Raw genomic sequence first — 19,261 nt, 5'->3', positions numbered from 1 at the left:
TTTTTCTCCCCAAAAAGAGTGGAATTTTGTCTACGTGGGGGGGGGTAACTCCCAAGGGGAAGACACCACGGAGAACACACCCCACCTGGAGGGGGGGGGGGGGCATTTCGAGTGGAAATATGTCACATGGTCTTACCGAGTCTTGTCGGAAGTATGTCATGTGGAGAAATCCCATGGTAGGTCCTACCCAACGGGGAAGGAGTTCTACAAACACGGTGACCAGGAAAACAAGGAAGACGCAGTTTACCGTCAGGGAAACAATTTAGGGGAATTCACCGGAGGGGGGGCTGTCGCGAGGAGCGTGATGTCCGAGAACCACATCTGGGTGGGCCAGTAGGGTGCTACTAGGACGACCTGCTCCTTGTCCTCCCTGACTTTGCACAGGGTCTGTGCAAGTAGGCTCACTGGGGGAAACACGTATTTGCATAGTTCTGGGGGCCTGCTGTGTGCCAGCGCGTCTATACTGAGGGGTGCCTCGGTCAGAGCGTACCAAACAAGGCAGCGGAAGGATTCCCGGGAAGCAAACAGGTCTACCTGTGCTCGACTGTATTGACTCCAAATCAGCTGGACCACCTGAGGGTAGAGTCTCCACTCTACCCTGAGCGTAACCTGTCATGACAGCGCATCCGCTGCGGTGTTGAGGTTGCCCGGGATGTGAGTGGCTTGTATCGACTTGAGGCACTGCTGACTCCGGAGGAGAAGACGGCGGGCGAGTTGTGACATGCAGCGGGAGTGTAGACCGCCTTGACAGTTGATGTACACTACCGTCGCCATGTTGTCCATCCAGACCAACACATGCTTGCCCTGGATCAATGGCCGGAACCTCCACAGGGTGAGCAGTTTTGCCAACAACTCGAGGCAGTTGATGTGCCAACGCAGCCGCGGGCCATTCCAAGAGCTGGCAGCTGTGTGCCTGTTGCATACGGTGCCCCAGCCCATCTTGGAGGCGTCTGTCGTAACCACGACGTGCCTGGAGACCTGATCAAGGGGAACCCCTGCCCGTAGAAATGCAAGGTTGGTCCAAGGGCTGAAGAGGCACCAACAGATCACCGTGACGACCACGTGATGTGTCCCGCGGCGCCATGCCCATCTCGGAACCCGAGTCTGAAGCCAGTGCTGAAGTGTTTTCATATGCCCCAGGAGCCTCTGAAAAAGTTTCAGTGGAACTGCTGCCTTCTGTCTGAATGCCTTCAGACAGTTCAGCACCGACTGTGCATGCTCATTCGTGAGGCGCGCCGTCATCGAGACTGAGTCCAACTCCAAGCTGAGAAAAGAGATGCTCTGAACTGGGGAGAGCTTGCTCTTTTCCCAGTTTACCCGAAGCCCCAGTAGGCTGAGGTGCGTGAGCACCAGGTCCCGGTGCACACACAACACATCCCAAGAGTGAGCTAGGATTAGCCAGTCATCGAGATAATTGAGGATGCGGATGCCCACTTCCCTTAGCGGGGCAAGGGCTGCCTCTGCGACCTTCGTGAAGATGCGAGGGGACAAGGACAGGCAGAAGGGGAGGACCTTGTACTGGTATGCCCGACCCTCGAAAGAAAACTGCAGGAAGGGTCTGTGTCGAGGTAAGACCGAGACGTGGAAGTACGCATCCTTCAGGTCTACCGCCACGCCCCGAACCAATCTTGATTGGTTGAATTCAGTGCACTGAATGCAATCACTAGGCTCTGAAGAGAAAATCTAAATGAGTGGTTGCATGCCAGCTCCTTTTATACCCGTATGTCCGGGGGAGTGGCATGCAAATCCCACCCGCCAATTCCCATTGGCCTTTTATCAAAAAGCAGAGGTGTTTAGGGCTCCCAAGACTGACCCCTAGTGTCACTACAGCGACACAACGTCAAGTGAGTGACAGATAGGGAACATATATATACAGTACACACCCCCCCCCCCCCACACACACATATATATACATATATATATATATATTCATTGTTTGGTCTATGTACACATGCAGATAAACATTTGTTTTTAAGTGCATCTCCTGCTATAAGCGTTGCATTTTTAAGACAATGTGTCCAGTTAAAAATAGTTCAACATATACAAATGGGCAATTCCAGTATTACAAATATGACCATTTTTAGAAATTAACTCTGTGAATAATAATGCACTTTCCAAAGATAATAAAAGCCAAAGAATAGAGAAGGGTTGGAACTCCTAAGAACATGTAATATTGAACTTTTTGTACATTGTCGTGTTCACATGAACAAGGAAAGAATGACGTTGTGGACGTGACGTCTCTCTATTATGGAGATGACAGATGTGAAAGCGGCACTTGGAAAACCATCCATAACGCTTTAAAACCTGCAGATTTTGACCTCAGATGGTGCAGGATGGATTGGATTAAGATTGAAATCATAAAATGGCCTTGTGTGATTAGTAAAGAACAAAAGGCTGCATTTTAAAATAGTCTGTGGTCACCACTTAAAAATGTCTAAATGAAAATAATTATTGTTAACATAAAGTGAAAACAAAGCCCTTTGACCCCTTCTTTTGCAACCATGAAATATGGCTGGTTGAAAATATTGTTTTACAAATGTTGCACACCTCATGTGAGGATTTTCACGAAAAAAAATAAAAAAATAAATAGCACTATAATACAGTGAAATATAGACATACATTAACAAAATAAAAGAGGTTTTGTTCCTTTGCTACAAACTTAATTTTCTTATGGTATGGCTGACATTTCTAACAAGTCTTTCAGTCAACCCACCAACTAGCTGATTTTGTAAACATGTAGCACACCCCTAGTGCATAATACGAATATTAGTATGTTTGTGTGTCTGTTTACCAAAGTCCACAGCACAGGAAACACTCTAGGGGCTCTTAGTATGAGCAGACGGCCCAGTGTCTCGGGATAGTTGGCTTCTACAAGTTCAATGATTCTCAGTAGAGCTTTGATTCCTGGCCTCCACAGGTGCCTCATATTCAGCCCCTCCAGATCAACCAGACATGTCCAACAACTACAGCAGAGGAGCAGTAAATGGTTATCAATGTAGGGTCACCATTTAAAACAGTGGCTCTCCACTGGCTAGACATCAATTCAAAACTAATACCAAACCCGTAACCTGTAACCCGTATTTAATGTAGTCTGAGTCATATTTTCTTTTACTTTGCATAATTTTTTCATGTTTTTTTTTATTTTTTTAATTAGGGAATATCAAGCAACCTGTCCATGTTGGCCGCTGCCTTATTTTGCTGGCCTCTACCAAATGATAAATGTGCCAAAATAGTGTAAAGTTTAATTGGGCACAATTTTGATCAACATCATCAAATATGGGAAGTGTTTTATTCTAGCCCATTTATTTTGCCATCCTAAATACACTATTATGTGATCAGTTGCATTTTATTATTTGCATTTGGCATTGATTTTTCCTACTGTCTGCCCCTATCAGAACAGACCTGTGACCCATTTAAGGTTGCGATCCCTCAGCTGATAGCAATTGATGTAAAACTCACAAGTACATGGCTATCTACACATAGATGGATACATGCTCTGTCTGATCATGCATGGATAGGTTAAGAACCTGATCGGTTTTTCAAAGATTTTGGTGTTTTCTTCACAGAGTCTGAGACCTTCTTCATTGATGGACAGCACCTAAAAATTGGGTCAAAGGTTATAGGTGTCAGTGAAATTATAGATTTGTCATTATAGAGATGTTTATTAGACTAACTCTTACATGTCTCAGTAGGGTCTCTTCTCCCAGTGCCCGCATTAAACCTTTGGTGTCCATTTGTCCAAGTCGAAGAATATAGAGAGGACGACCATCTAAAACAGACAAGCACGTAACCATATTTAGAGTGCATACACTTTAGAGAAAGCTGACAGTGTTTGACGGATAGAAATGCATCCATTCTGAAGATGTCGAAAGAGCTGGTCAGTTCGGAATCAAGTGGGAATCCAGTGTATTGGATTTCTAAAAACACATCTGGAACTGCCTATCTGAAATTCTTATTGGTCAATTGATTCCTACATCAGAGTGCATTTACTCCACATTTGCTGCATCATCAGTGTCACTTTCACAAACCCTTGTGTGTTTTTCTCCTACAAATCTTTGTCCTTGTGACACACCATCCCATTAAAAATCAATGGATTCTGAGGATTCTCTGACGTAGCGTAAACTTTAGTGTGTAGGCACCCTTATGGAAAACACCTTGCTAAGATCAATTTTGTTTGACCAGTAACTAACTTTTCAATTGATCTTTTATATTAAGGGTGCTTGTATATCTAAGGCGTGACTGACTCAATTCCTGGACTGAGAGGGTAAAAGTTAGTTCTCTGTTAGTTCTGTCACATTTTGATTGACAATGTTTAAAGTCAAATAAAGTAGACAAAGTGGACCTTTGTCATGGTGGTGCCAGCCTCCAGTGTAGTAGTCCTGCAGCAGCTGTGGATAAAGCCAAGTGTCCAACAGAAAGTCCATCTGATGCTGTTTCCTCCATGTGAGCGTGTGGCACAGAGCCTCTTTGGCCTTTTCCAGATTAAAGTCCCGTGAGCGCAGGAAACGCAGCACATGCTGGTCTTTAGGTATCTGCCAGGAGTAGGTACATTCGAGACTTTTAATTATATTTTGTTTACATACCTTTTGCAGAATCTTTGAAGAAGATATTTATCATAAAAATATAATAAAACAATAGGAAGAACATCAAACAGGTTCTGCAAAGAGTATACAAACAGTGTTTGTGATAATCACCTTGCCTTTGTGTGTTTCCTGCAGCCACTGTCGTAGGCGAATAAGGCAGCTCTCTTGGAAAGGGGTCAGCTTTCCCAGATAGCGTGAAATGTAGTCGGCATCTAACTTGTCTGTAACCAACACACAGGCATCTGACAATCTGAGAATTGTGTTTGGGACCTCAGTGTGCTAAAGGTACTTGTTTAAGTTCTGGGATATGTTGATGCACAGTATCTTTCCATTTTTCATCCACATTTATTATATTGATGCTAGTGGTACCCACTGTGATTCATCTCACCTTCTGGAGAGCCATGCAGGACGTCTGTGGAGCCGGGGTGTGCTCTGCTGCTGCATGCTGGGATAGCTCTGGCTGAGCTGACGGGCAGTTGGTAAGATGTGGTAGGGGCAGGAGGAGACGTCCAGCAGGGCACATGGGTTATACCTTCCTCCTCCAGCTGTTTGAGGTAAAATTCAATAATCTCCTTCCCCTGTGGAAAGAGAGAGAGAGAGAGAGAGAGAGAGAGAGAGAGAGAGAGAGAGAGAGAGAGAGAGAGAGAGAACAGAGAGTTATTTAAGAGTTTACACAAATGTAACAAGCAAACACTGGCTTTATGTACACATTAAAGAGTGTACACAAAGTTTCTCCAATGAAAACATTCTCTTACACGCAAGTCAACTACAGTTGGGGCATTCGAGCTAAAACATTTCCTGACAATGAGGAAAAAGGAAGCAAAAAAGAGTTCCTTGGAAATACAGTATGAAACTTAGCAATAAGTAATATATTAATTATTAAAGTCTTCTCAATCAATATTACATTCTGGAGGATGTAAAAGTTTATTCAGTAAAATAAATAAAAAGTTTAAAAGAACATTAAGTCTGTTTTGAGCACCATTAAAGGTCTACTAAGTAAGATTTTAGCTTGCTCTTACTCATCCCGTCAGTCCCGGTAGTACTTGTGGTTTTTGACTCTGTACTGACGCGTTTGTTACCGAATGCTACCTCTTTACACCGAACATGTTTCTTTATCTTGTGTTTTGTTACTTTAAATCTGTGTTTTAATCCGTCTCCTAATACACACATCACTATAATTAACATTCTTTTATCCAATCAAAACAGATTTTTGCACGCTGGACTGTAGCGGGCCACCGCAACTCGCGAGTTCTCTGCCAACTGAACACCAACGTGTGCTCGCTCTTGCCGTTCAATGTCACATATTTATCCATGATTCGCTACGTGAGAGCTGCAGGTAGTAGCGGTATGGCGCCCATGAGGGGGTGACCTGCTCCATATAAATTTAAACAGTTTTATTGGTTTTCTGATATGACTGGAGTCTTCATTTATTGCAGTGTTAATCTCGTCAACAAAATCACTGATGAAAACATTCTTTAAGGAAGGTTTTTTTGATTTCGTCAATGAAAACGAAGACAAAACAAAAAAAGGCGCATCACGATCCCAAAAGTTTTTAAACAAATCTTTCAAGGAAATATATATTTTTTTTATATAAATATTATGAATTTTTGAGTCAAAATTATCAAGAATTTTTTATCAGGGTTACACCACATGAACAAAATGTGCCTTTTCATAAACATGTCAAAATAAATATCAGACGTTTTTTCTACATTTGTTGACTGCTGGGTGTTCCAATTTCTCCCATTCATTTTAATAGAACATTAACATTTTAAATGTGCCCATCTATTCTAAATAGTCTTAGTACCAAAGTTTATCTCGGCAAACTATATACTGACAATATGGGAGAAAAAAATAGGGGATGGAGGTCGTCTGGACCACATCGATCAGAATGCAATAATAATAATAATAATAATAATAAGAAGAAGAAGAAGAAGAAGAAGAAGAAGAAGAAGAAGAAAAGGAAATTATTAATGTTTTCCCATTTTCTTTAATAATGGATTATTGACCTTTTCTCACCTTTTCTTCAAATTAACTTTTTCTAAATTGTGGCTTCAAAAATGATATTTTGAATGAATGACATCACCAATTTTCTATTTTTCATTTTTTTTGTGTGTGTGTGTGTGTCTTGCAATTTGCGCTGTGGGCTGTACCATTAGCTCGGGGATGTGGGTTGGAAAATGGATTGCTGACTGCATGGACATTTTGGAGTAATTTAAAAGGCTAGCTCAGGGGCCAGCAACTAAGGCACACATTCCACTATTGGCACACGCAGGAGTAATTATTGTCAGAGTGGAAAAAAACCTTTGTGCGACCCACGGAGCGGCAAGCACATCTCTACACTTTTAGTGGGTCGCACAAGTATAAAATGTTCGTCTTTGCATCACTGAAGTCAAAATTTAGAAAAAGGAAAATTGAAGAAAGGGAGATAAATGGTCAATTATCAATTAATGAAGAATAAGTTTCAAACGTATTTATATTTTTAGTTTTGCATTTGGATTGGTATGGTCTAAAAATGAACTGTAAAGTATTACACGGACCAATATTGTCATGAAAATAGGCAAAAAAGTAAATTTTCCCTATAAACGCTGACCTGTGGGTGATGCTTGCTGGTTTCATGTTCTGAAACTACTAAAAGGAATGCAATCACACCTTTTTAATACTGGCAGCATATTGCTTCATGGCGATCTTCTCTGCTGAGCTCTCAAACCCAAAAAAAGATTTGATGTCCATGTCAGCAGACTGTTCAAAACATGTCCAGTTTTCATTCTCTGGGTGAACCTGAGGAGCAATCATTTAAACATCAGGACCACTCTTAAACCAGCTAACACATAATAACATGTTCACCAATAAGAAAAATGGCAGGATGTGTGTGGGTTCATACCGTGTAGCAACAGTGTTCACGGACGAAGACTCTACTGGAGAAGGACTCATTATAGGCCTCTATGTGTAGAGTTCTCTGTCTGCGGTCCAGAGAGTTCTTTTGAATGAAATACAGGTAGTCCACTCCTGCGATCTGTGCATTGAGACATGTGCCATATATGTGTTAAAGGTAGACACTTAAATGAATGCACAGTAATTAATGGAATGGTTCACCCAATAATGAAAATTCTGTGAACACTTCATTGTGACCACGATTGTCATGCTTCAAATAAGAAGAAAACACACTACTAAAGCACCAAAAGTAGTCAGTGTGACTTTTGCACAATATTCCAACTGAATCCTTAATTAAGCTTTGTGTTAGAAACAGAATTTAGGTCGCTATTATTTGAAAAGCATCCCTCATGCTAAAGACCTGAAATCTCATTGACATTCAGATTCAACACAAACTCAATGGTGCATTGACGTGTCGTGCCCAGTTTGATGCCATTAATGCAAAAACAGCATTAGTCATTGGATGTATCATAACTGAACGTAATGCGCCAGTTCAAATAATTGGGATTACAAATTAATTTTGTGAACTGCAGTAAATGGGAAGATTATTTGTAAATAAAAGCTTAAATGCCAATGTGTTCCTTCCACAAAGCTACTGTATGGCTTCAGATAACAGTGGAATATACAGTATGTATGTGTAATGACTAGTGCATAGGTCATTTGGACTACTTTGGACTGTTTTCATGTCCTTTTTGGATCTTTACAGGAGTGGTCTGTTATTCAGATGTCATTGTATACAAATTATAGTGCTGTATGTTAATTATTCAAAAAACAGCATACAGGTTTGGCACAACATGTGACTATTGATTTAACATTTAATTTAGTGATTGATTATATAACAATATGAATGCAACTAATCATGGCACCTGACCCATACATAAATTCGGTAACGAAAGTGCACATTTTTCCACCATCGGATAGCTTTTAGGAGCCATGTCAGCAAGGGGCAGTCAACCCGCCTAAACAAACTTCAAATGCTGCGCAGCCACAGAATGAGAGCCAATCACACAAGACACGTTTTGACAGCTGGACGAAGCACAACAGAATGCAGGGATCTCAAGATGCGAAGTTTTAACAACTTTTCATTACATTCAACTTACATATGGTGCTGAAAACCAGTGAGATGCTCCAACAGTGTCCATCTGACGCATATGTACATAGACCGACAATTAAAAATAATGAAGATAGAACATAACAATGTGTCCTCTGAGAACAGGACAGATTGACAAACTCAATTGCAAAATAGATTGCTGTTGTTGCCTGTAGGCTTATGTTCAATGATATTAGAATACAACAAACAATATGTTGATTTCTAAAGCCCCTTTTTGTATTGTCTAATTAATGCTTTACTCGTCTGCCACAATAATGTAATGTATTTCAATCTGAAAATCTGAATTATAACATATATATTTGAATTATTATGTATTGTTTACATTTCATTACATTTATAAGGGGACTTTCTTAGCAAATACAGTATTAATATACTGTATTCTACTAATTGCGATTAATGAATTGGCATGTCATGTAATTAATTAGATTCAACCATTTAATTGATTTACATCCCTAGTAAATATGATAGAATTTTCATTTTTGGGTAAACCTTTTCTATATGAGCATGAAAAAGGGTTTGAATAACATCACAAGAGTATTGATCAGATATCTATGACAAGACCTTTTAGTACAATAATTGTGGACAGTTTCTTTTTTACCTTAAAATGCCAAACTTTTTACTGTTTACTGGAAATAAACAAAAAAGGTCAAAATGTCACAGATTGTAACATTTTGGTGATGAAATACCCTCTTTAGAAGTCGAGGGGCGTCCACATCCACGGTACATCTGCGCTCAACCACATAAGTCGCCCCATCCTCACTCTGACACTCACTGAGGATTTCACTGTTCACAAACATGGGAATCAGCGGACATTTTGGGAATCTTCTCTCATAGGCCTATGGGGGGAGGGGGAGGGGGGGGAGGGGGGGTTAAAAAGTAAGTGTGGTAGAGTAAAACTGGGTAACATAGACAGAATGCAAGAATGCAAAAGGAAAGAAAAATAATTTATACATTTTGTCTTGGATAAACTCTTATTGTGAGTCTGTGCACTCCCATTGGTAATACTAATGGAGCACTGCCATATCGCCAATCCAAGCATATATCAATCCTTTTTAAAGTGTTTAAGCAAACATAACACTTGTCTGTCCAATATTGCATCTCCATTACAAATCCTACCATGATAAATATTATTTATGTTAAGTGACATTTGTGACATATTATTGCACACAGGCTTTCATGTCTTAAGTATGGCTAGTTCCAAGGGCGTAGGTTAGGTTTGAAAATTATTAGGGACATAGAGCAAGGATAATATTCAAAATGTTGATATTAAGAAAATGCGAGACAGTTGGTCTGATAATATAGGCAAAATAACATTATTACCTCATATAACAAGTCACATTTCTTATTTCTCTGCCCCACCATATTAAATATAAGCCTTTTTATTAATAATTTTTTAAAGAATAAACAAATAAAGAATTGACCAATAGGACTGCATGTTTGGGAGGAAAAATGTGATATGCGATAAACTTGGATATTATGCAGCAATATGCAATGCGATAAGCCTAAATAAATGGGTCAAAATAAAATGTTATCTTTATCAAAAAGATTTACCTTGAGAAAATAATGTCCTAGGGACATAAAGTGACAATCTATAAAATATTTTATCCAGCATTAAACAAATGGAAATCTAAACAAAGGGTAAATTAACAATTTGTGCAAATGACATAACAAACATAAACAAATTATGAGGAGAATGGAACATTGATATTTTGCCCCACTTTCTGCTTTCCAACTCCTCATCACTCCAACATAATCTTTTCTCATATTGCTTATTTATATGTACTTACATTTTTATCTGAAAAAGTAGGCCTCCTGAACAAAGTAGTGACTTTTTTTTTAATTATTATTATTATTATCACAAATGCCTTATTTTATTGATAAAACATTATTTTATAATCCTGATGTTCTTCTCTAATGTGCAAAATAAAGCATTTATTGGCAGTTATACCAGCATCTTATAATCCTGCACCTCTGACACAATTGTTCAAATTTTAAAGTGTCGTCCTCAAGAGGGTGCTTACCGGCTGAAAAAGCAGAATCTTCCATTTGGCTGCATGCAAAACTTTGGACATTTTTGGCTTAGACAGCAAACATTTGTACATGAAAAGTAAGCTTGTTTAAATCTACTAATTTCAAGGATTGGATATAAAATACCTATGGAAATCTGTCCGCGTAATCTCATGAAAGTGATTTTTCTTTAATTTTTTTTATCTTACAAATGACTGTGATTGTTGCATCCTGAACAGCGCTGATAAAAGTAACAGGTGCCACGTGACAAGACAGCACTGTTTATGCACTGCTTCAGAAGAAGTAGGGCAGTAACTTACACATGAATGAACATACTAAGGACCTTTAATAGTTGTTAAAGTGAAAATAAAAACACAGTATGAAGTTAAAGTATTTTCAGTGTGGAAAAACTGCCGAAATGTTGGTCAGGACATTTCCGATTTTCTGAAAGTTGATAGGGACATGTCCCTATCATCCCTACCTATAATTACGCCTATGGCTTGTTCTAATGCAAATAATGCTCATACTTGGGTAATGTGTGCAAATCTGCAAGCAAACAGCAAATGTTCCCATAAAATGAACACTTGTCCCGTGATGTGTTATTGTTGTACTTTTATAGTTGACTTAGTAGCTCATATGACTGGGTTAGCAAGTCACATGAGCTGTTGTGTCAACTACACAAATTAACCAAAGGTACGATTATCAATATTTACTCTAGTCCAATTAAAGTTTGTGTGGTTTCCATGTCAGCTAATGCCTCACATAAAAACCAATACAAATCACTTTTCACTTGCTAAGGCTTCCATCAGAGTACAGAAAGATTGCTTCTGTAGTTTATGTACAAAACGTGAACAATTTAAGAGGTGAAGTGGGTCATTTTCTCAGTGTTAAAAATACTTTCACCAATTCCAGTTTAATATTCAGAAACAACTATACAGTAAGTAAGCCATTTGCATGCTGACTTCCTGAAGAGTGTTAACACTGTGGCACTTTCATAATATCCAACATTTCAACTTTAGATTTGTGGCTGGACTACCCGTTTGTTCAACCAAAGGCAGACAGGGGGAGTTTTTGGGAAACCTTCAAAATTTTTGCTTATTTTGTTTGGTGCCACTAGTGGCGCAGAAATTACATGATGAACTTTAAGCACATAATAGGTACATTTCCAGTATTAACCATAAGGTAAGAATTATGTGTTTAGGGAAGTATATAAGGTCTTCCCAGCATGTTTGTTTTGCGATGCAGTGAGAGACATGTCGACAGCTACAAGATCCTGCTCAATATCAAACACAATTTGAAAGTGTACACAACAGCAAAAATTAAAAGCTTTTATCTATAGACAGAGTGGCCTGCATACATTAACATGTACACAAAAACAAGCTCCTTCCTTCCAAAATCTCTACACATTGGATATGTTCGAAATGGAATTCTAGATTACTACTTACTGAATACTGAACAGTACACTAAATGGCATGCTAAAAAAGTGTGCACATTGTACAGTGGTATTCAGTATTCCATGCATTATGCTCTGTTGTTTACAAGATATTTTGGCAAAATTAGATGATCAATGTAGTAGGGTATTCAAAGCATATTTGCCAACTGTGCACAGTATACATACTATATACTGAAGGAATAGAAAGACTTGTATAGTATACCATTCTGAACACAGCCAACCTCTCCTTCTCACTACAATGATGGAACTATCACAACCTTGGCTTTGTGTCAAATCAAAAGAGTAATGATGTTCATGGACATAATCCACTAAAGTGTTTGATCAAACAATAAGCTGTTTTCTCTGGACTGTACACACTAACAGAATTTGTGTAAAAGAAAAAGTATTACATGTAATATTTTCTGTTTTTAAAAATATAAAAAATAAACATTCCATCTAGCATTAGGTGAGCAAATTTTCTGCATTCCTGCAAGGAAATATGGAGTAAGATAAGGTGAGGGTGTGATGGTCGATTCTACTTGTAGCAAAAAACATAATAATTGCTGGCAACTGTTATTTAATTTCCATTAAAATATGATACTTCTCGCCAGCCAATGCAATACATGTCAACAGTGATGAAATCAAAACTAGTCAGCAGCCACCTTGCGAGCTAATTCAATGGTGCATTGATGTGTCATGCCCAGTTTGATGCCATTAATGCCAAAACAGCATTAGTCATTGCATTTATCGTAACTGAACGTAATGCGCCAGTTCAAATAAGTGGGATTACAAATTAATTTTGGGAGCTGCAGTAAATGGGAAGATTATTTGTAAATAAAAATTTAAATGCCAATGTGTTCTTTCCACAAAGCTACTGTATGGCTTCAGATAACAGTGGAATATACAGTATGTATGTGTAATGACTAGTGCATAGGTCATTTGGACTACTTTGGAATGTTTTCTTGTCCTTTTTGGATTTTTACAGATGTGGTCTATTATTCTGTGGTCTGAATACTAAGACTAATATAGTATGTCATTCTGAACACAGCCAACCTCTCCTTCTCACTACAATGATGGAACTATCACAACCTTGGCTTTGTGTCAAATCAAAACAGTAATAATGTTCATGGACATCATCCACTAAAGCGATTGATCAAACAATGAGCTGTTTTCTCTGGACTGTACACACTAACAGAATTTGTGCAAAAGAAAAAGTATTACATGTAATATTTTCTGTTTTTAAGAATATAAAAAATAAATATTACATTTTATATATTTCATTATCTTTTACAAAATTGACTTTCGTTTTATGGACCATGGTGGAAGTACACATGAGCACACGGAAAGCTCTAATTTTTGTCAACTGTTTGTATGAAAACAATGTGGTGGGCATAGTAGTGTGACAGTAGTGAACTTCATTTAGATCCATCCATCCATTTTGTACGTTTATCTTATAGTATGTTAAAACAGTTTTCACCCCAGATTTCTGCCCCAGATGAGGTTTGATTGACAGAGAGGCTTTATTCACTTTCACTCAAATCATGAGTAAAATTAGTTTGCTCTGTTCCTTACAAAATATAGTACAACATTGAAACACTTTTACTATAACACATACTTCCAAAGATGACACATTTTAACACTTGTATTACATAACCACTTACTTAGTTTATTCAAGCGTGACTAAGTTGTGCAACTGATAGAGTGTTAAACATGGAAGAACCGGGTTCGAGACTACGTGTCGACACATGAGCTGGAAGTGGCACAGAAGTGGCACGAAATTACATGGGCTGCGTTTCTCTAAAGAATTGCAAGCTTAAATTCATCGTAGACAGGGATGGGCAGTATTTCAGATACATGTATTTGAAATACAAAATACTATGTTGTACTTTGTATTTTGAAGTCTTTGAAAAAATCGAATGTAATTTGTATCTAAATACATTTGAGTTTGGTATTTGTGTATTTTCAAAATACATAAAATACTTTGTGCCTGTCAACCTCTTTATTAGTCTGCTGATTTCCTGTATCAACTAGTTCAGGCATGCCCCCCACCCCCAACCCCCCCCAACCCCAACTTTCATGCACACGAGCTGCAGATGTTAGAGAGAACGGCTCTATCTAGCATTAGGTGAGATACTTTTCTGTGTTCCTGCATGGAAATATGGAGTAAGATAAGGTGAGGATGTGATGGTCGATTCAACTTGTTGCAAAAAACATAATAATTGCTGGCAACTGTTCCATTAAAATATTGAGGTAGCTATGATACTTCTCGTCAGCCAGTTCAGCACAATAGTTCTGGACATTTTCAAATCTTTTTTTTTTTTTTTACAACCAGAAAGTGTCCAAACACTTTTTGTCTCCATTTTAAATTGTTTATCTATTATTTTATCATTTAAAACCCAATTAACATCTTCTTTTTTCATCTTCAAGTTTTGCTTGAAAAGTGTGCATATGGTATTTTTTTTTTTTTTTTTTTAATAATAATATCTAATGCAATGACTTTCATACATCTTTAAGTGAGGCATAACTGCCCAAAACCTTTATCAGCCACTGTCTCAAAGGCATTTAGGGGGTTATTCTTAGGTTGTGGTTAAAGACAGTGCTGCAGATTTTCACTATAAATGGTAATGATTACATAAAATATGAGATAACATAAACATGTTATGACACAGTTGTAAAAGGTCTTAGTCTATATATCCAAGTGCTGACTTAAACTGATGTGCTCTTATCAGCTTTTTCACAGCAAGCCAGCTGGTGATTTGGAGATGAGCAGTGATATTAAGTTGTATCTCACAAAAAAAAAAAAAAAAAAAAAAAAAATCCTTTCTGTAGACTTAGGTCAAACTTTCAGTCTATAGTTGGTGAGACATTGTAGACCTAACATTAGTTTGAGCCATTGCACACATAACATTAGATTCAACATTGACTTGAGGCATTTTATTTTTAATACACTAGTGATGGCCTGTTGCCATAATTTACAGCCTTGTTGTTCTATAATTACAAAGGCTGCAAAGTGCTTTATTTTTATTTGTTTTATTTTTTTGTCACAAGTCTGATCTGGGTTAATTTTATAAGGGGTTCTTTCCCCATCACTGACCACTGACAGAGTCACTGTTGTTTGTTTGTTTGTTTGTTTGTTTGTGGTGTGTACGTCAGTGTAATGACCCCGAACACATTGCAAATGTTCTGCCCTTTTCCAACCAGTGATTAGAACTCACACGGAGCCAAATAAAATGAATCTAATGGCAAATTGGTAAATACATTAATCGTGTAAGAAGAAAAAATAAATATGTGTTAAACATTTTAAATTAATCCCACGCATTAAAGCATTAATTTCAACATCTTTAGTAGTTTTATATATTATATTGTTATTGCTGATTCAAATACGTCATTTGCAAGGCTTCAACGACTTAAGTTAGTGCTAGCGATTCTCTATATTCTCTATTTTCTAACTCTTTTTGCTTCCAATCAAAGCTTGTAATGTTGAGATTCATCACGCCTGGTTTGATACAGTATAACAATTTATAGAAGAATTTCTGAAATGCCTATATGGAGAAAATTAATGGGAAAAAAAAAAAATGTTTCTGGAACCAAGGCTGCTGAAAAAGTGGGCAGTCACCATTGCATTCTACTGAGCTCCTAGAAGACCAAGCATTAGTAATTGTGCAAACAATGCAGAGCTCTGTGCAGGCTTGCCAGAGAATATACAATCTTTCAGACAAGACAATAAAGCTTCTGTATTAATATACCATTTATGATTATGTAAAAGGCCTCTGTCCTTTTCTTTTTCTGCTTTTGGGCCTTGCTTTAAAAAGTTGAGTATCATTAAAGTCTTAGTAAGCTTATGAGCCGCTTGTTCAGTTGAAACCATAAAACCGCTGTTTACGCTGTAAAGCATGACAGACCTGAGCACAGTGAGGTTAAAGATTTACTTCTATTTGAGCTGACTTTAGACAACTGATCTAAGAGACTAGTGAACTCTAGAACAGTGCAGTTGGGACAGAGTACAGCCTATACAGACTCCCATGCAGAGTCGAAAACCCTGCTATTAAACAATATCTTTTGACAAGCTTTCTCTCTCATGTGCATGCAGTGTAATTTCTTTTAAAAAAAAAAAAAACTCACCACCATTATGAGCTCAAAGGGGTATTTGTAAACCCTCACAGGGGACTGATACTTCTGCACCATCACTGCTCTGATTCAAAGCCTCTCCTTAGGAAAAATAAAAACCAAATTGTTATATTGATAGACACACTGCACATAAATAAAAACACAGACATCCAGCAGCATGTGGGCTAAGATAATAACACATGAATGACATCAGAGGTTATAGACTGAGCTTACATTACACTTTTCATCAAAAGTTTTGCATCATTATTAAAACAACATCTTTCCATTTAACTTGTCATTGCTATGTGATTTTATGTAACTTCACATTTAAGACAGCTAAGATTAAGAAACTTAGATTTTCAATTTTAGAAGGTTGAAATAGTTTATAGTGTATGTAAGACTGTATCTTCTGGCTTTCTTGAGGTTAAATGAATAGTAGTCTGACCATGTTAAATATTAAATTGCTGGTGCAGTCTACAGCAAACACATTATTCTTTAATGTGGTCAACTTCTAAGATACATGGGCTTGTTAAAGAGTAGTATAACAGCCCCAGGTTCAAACTAGCAGTGACTCAAAAAGAGCTGTGGATACATTATCTTCATTATAGTTTATAATATACATTATTGTTTTATCATTGGCATGGAAAATTTAAATGGAAAACAAAACACAAATTAATGTGTGCTAGCAAAGACTGACTGCAAAGCAATCATAAAAGCCAATAGGCAAACATTCAGGACAGCGAGGAAATTAACTTTTACACTTTACCTTTGAAGTTAAATGCACAGAGAATACAGTTGCATGGGAGTCTTAAGATAAGAAGATAGATCTGATGTGAAATAATTTGAATCCAGTCTGATTTGCTTTAGTTATTCGGTTCCATGCAGGTTGAGCGAAAGCTGATCTTGTGTCAGATCGGGTTACATAACCCACATCACTCATATAACTCACAAACTCCGCCTCAACCCTCTTGTTGGCAGTGCAGTGGGTGGGTCAAAGTAAGAGGTGGAAAAATTAATTTAACTGTTACACATAAGATTTTAGACTTCTATGATGATTTTTCTGATGTTAACATTGATACTGGTTTGAGAAAGCCTTGCCTTAAAATTTAGAACTGTTTAAAAAGTTTTACGCATGCAACTACATACCTTAACAAGCTGTGCTTAAGTTTAAATTAACTCACTAGTTCACAGCTGAAAACATGTAATAGCTTCATAAATCTCATCTCAACACCTTTATTGAATGTCTGTGCTCCTCTTAATCTTGCCCCAGGTCGGGGGTCATCTTACCCAGTAGTGGGGTAAGATGGCCCCTTTTCATAATTTTTAATTTTGTGCTATGACAACAAAATTAGCAAATGTTTCAATTTATTTTTCTTGATAATATGTTGGATGATGCGTCATCATCCTGTACATGCTAAAATTTTATCTATATATGTTACAATTTAAAAGTAAATGAACATTGTTCTTAAGGGGGGGTGTCTTACCCCATCTTACCCTATCTTAACAAGCTGTGTGCTTAAGTTTAAATGAACTCAATAGTACACAGCTAAATACATGTATTAGCTTCATAATTACATTAAAATTACACAATTTTACATAGTATCAATCACTGTAAAATAAAGTGTATCTAGACTGTACTTAAGTGTACTTCATGTGTAACTACCTCAACAAGCTGTGCTTAAGTTTAAACTAACTCACTAGTACACAGCTGAATACATGTAATAGCTTCATAATTACATTAAAATTACACAATATTACATAGTATCAATCACTGTAAAATAAAGTGTATCTAGACTGTACTTAAGTGTACTTCATGTGTAACTACACACCTCAACAAGCTTTGCTTATGTTTAAATTAACTCACTAGTACACAGCTAAATACAGGTAGTAGCTTAATAATTACATAAAAATTAAACAGTATTACATAGTATTAATCAAAGTCAAATAAAGTGTATCTAGACTGTACTTAAGTGTACTTCATGTGTAACTACCTCAACAAGCTGTGCTTAAGTTTAAATTAACTCAGCTAAATACAAGTAGTAGCTTCTTAATTATATTAAAATTACACAATATTACATAGTATTAATCACAGTAAAATAAAGTGTATCTAGACTGTACTTAAGTGTACTTCATGTGTAACTACCTCAACAAGCTGTGCTTATGTTTAAATTAACTCAGCTAAATACAGGTAGTGGCTTCTTAATTATATTACAATTACACAATATTACATAGTATTAATCACAGTAAAATAAAGTGTATCTAGACTGTACTTAAGTGTACTTCATGTGTAAATACATACCTCAACAAGCTGTTGAAGCTCATTGACCCCACCCATCGGTTTGACTTTACTTTGCTTACATGAGTTCACATTTACTATATAGTGTACATCTGTATAATTTGTCAACATTATTAACTCTATTTTGACTAGACTATATAGTAAATGTGAACTAATTAAAGCAAAGTGACATCAGTTCTTGGGGGGGGGGGGGGGGGCATGCACATCAAGTGTACTTCATGTATACAGGCTGTACTTAAGTTTAGATTAACTCACTTGTACACAGTACAAAGCTGAATACATGTATTAGCTTCATAATTACATTAAAATTAAACAAAATTACATAGTACCACTAACTGTAAAATAAAGTGTATCTAGTTAGTACTTAAGTGTAATTCATGTGTAACAATATACCTTAACAAGCTGTATTTAAGTTGAAATGAACTCACTAGTATAAAGCTCAATAGATGCTTATACAATATTTAAGTGTACTTATCCACCTGCCTGTCATCACATGGACATGCACAAATGTATTTAAGAATATAAATCTTTTATTATAACATCATCTTTTGGTTCAACCTACTAGAGCTTAATTTTTATCTTTGATTTTTTTTTAACTTGAAAACATGTAAACAAATGTTTTCTGGCAACTAATTACTAAAAACAGCAACAGAATAAACTTAGTTTTTGTATTCTTTATTATAACATTTTCACTTTTTTTGCAGCTACTAGGGCTCTTACTCTTGTTATTTTCTTTTAAGAACTGGAAAATCCACTTGTTAGTATGTCCTCATGGTGGTGCGGTTACTCACCTC

At 37.2% G+C, this 19,261-nt stretch overlaps 1 pseudogene; it reads right to left on the bottom strand.

The window, feature by feature from the left end:
* LOC127450327 (SEC14-like protein 1) overlaps positions 1–17,073 on the bottom strand; it is a 31,630-nt pseudogene extending 14,557 nt beyond the window's left edge.
* Between the last annotated feature and the right edge of the window lie 2,188 nt (positions 17,074–19,261).

This window comes from Myxocyprinus asiaticus, chromosome 13 (genome assembly GCF_019703515.2).
Source record: "Myxocyprinus asiaticus isolate MX2 ecotype Aquarium Trade chromosome 13, UBuf_Myxa_2, whole genome shotgun sequence".
NCBI classification, from domain to species: domain Eukaryota; kingdom Metazoa; phylum Chordata; class Actinopteri; order Cypriniformes; family Catostomidae; genus Myxocyprinus; species Myxocyprinus asiaticus.
Note: the sequence above shows the minus strand (reverse complement) of the source record. Positions and strands in the feature narration are given on the sequence as shown.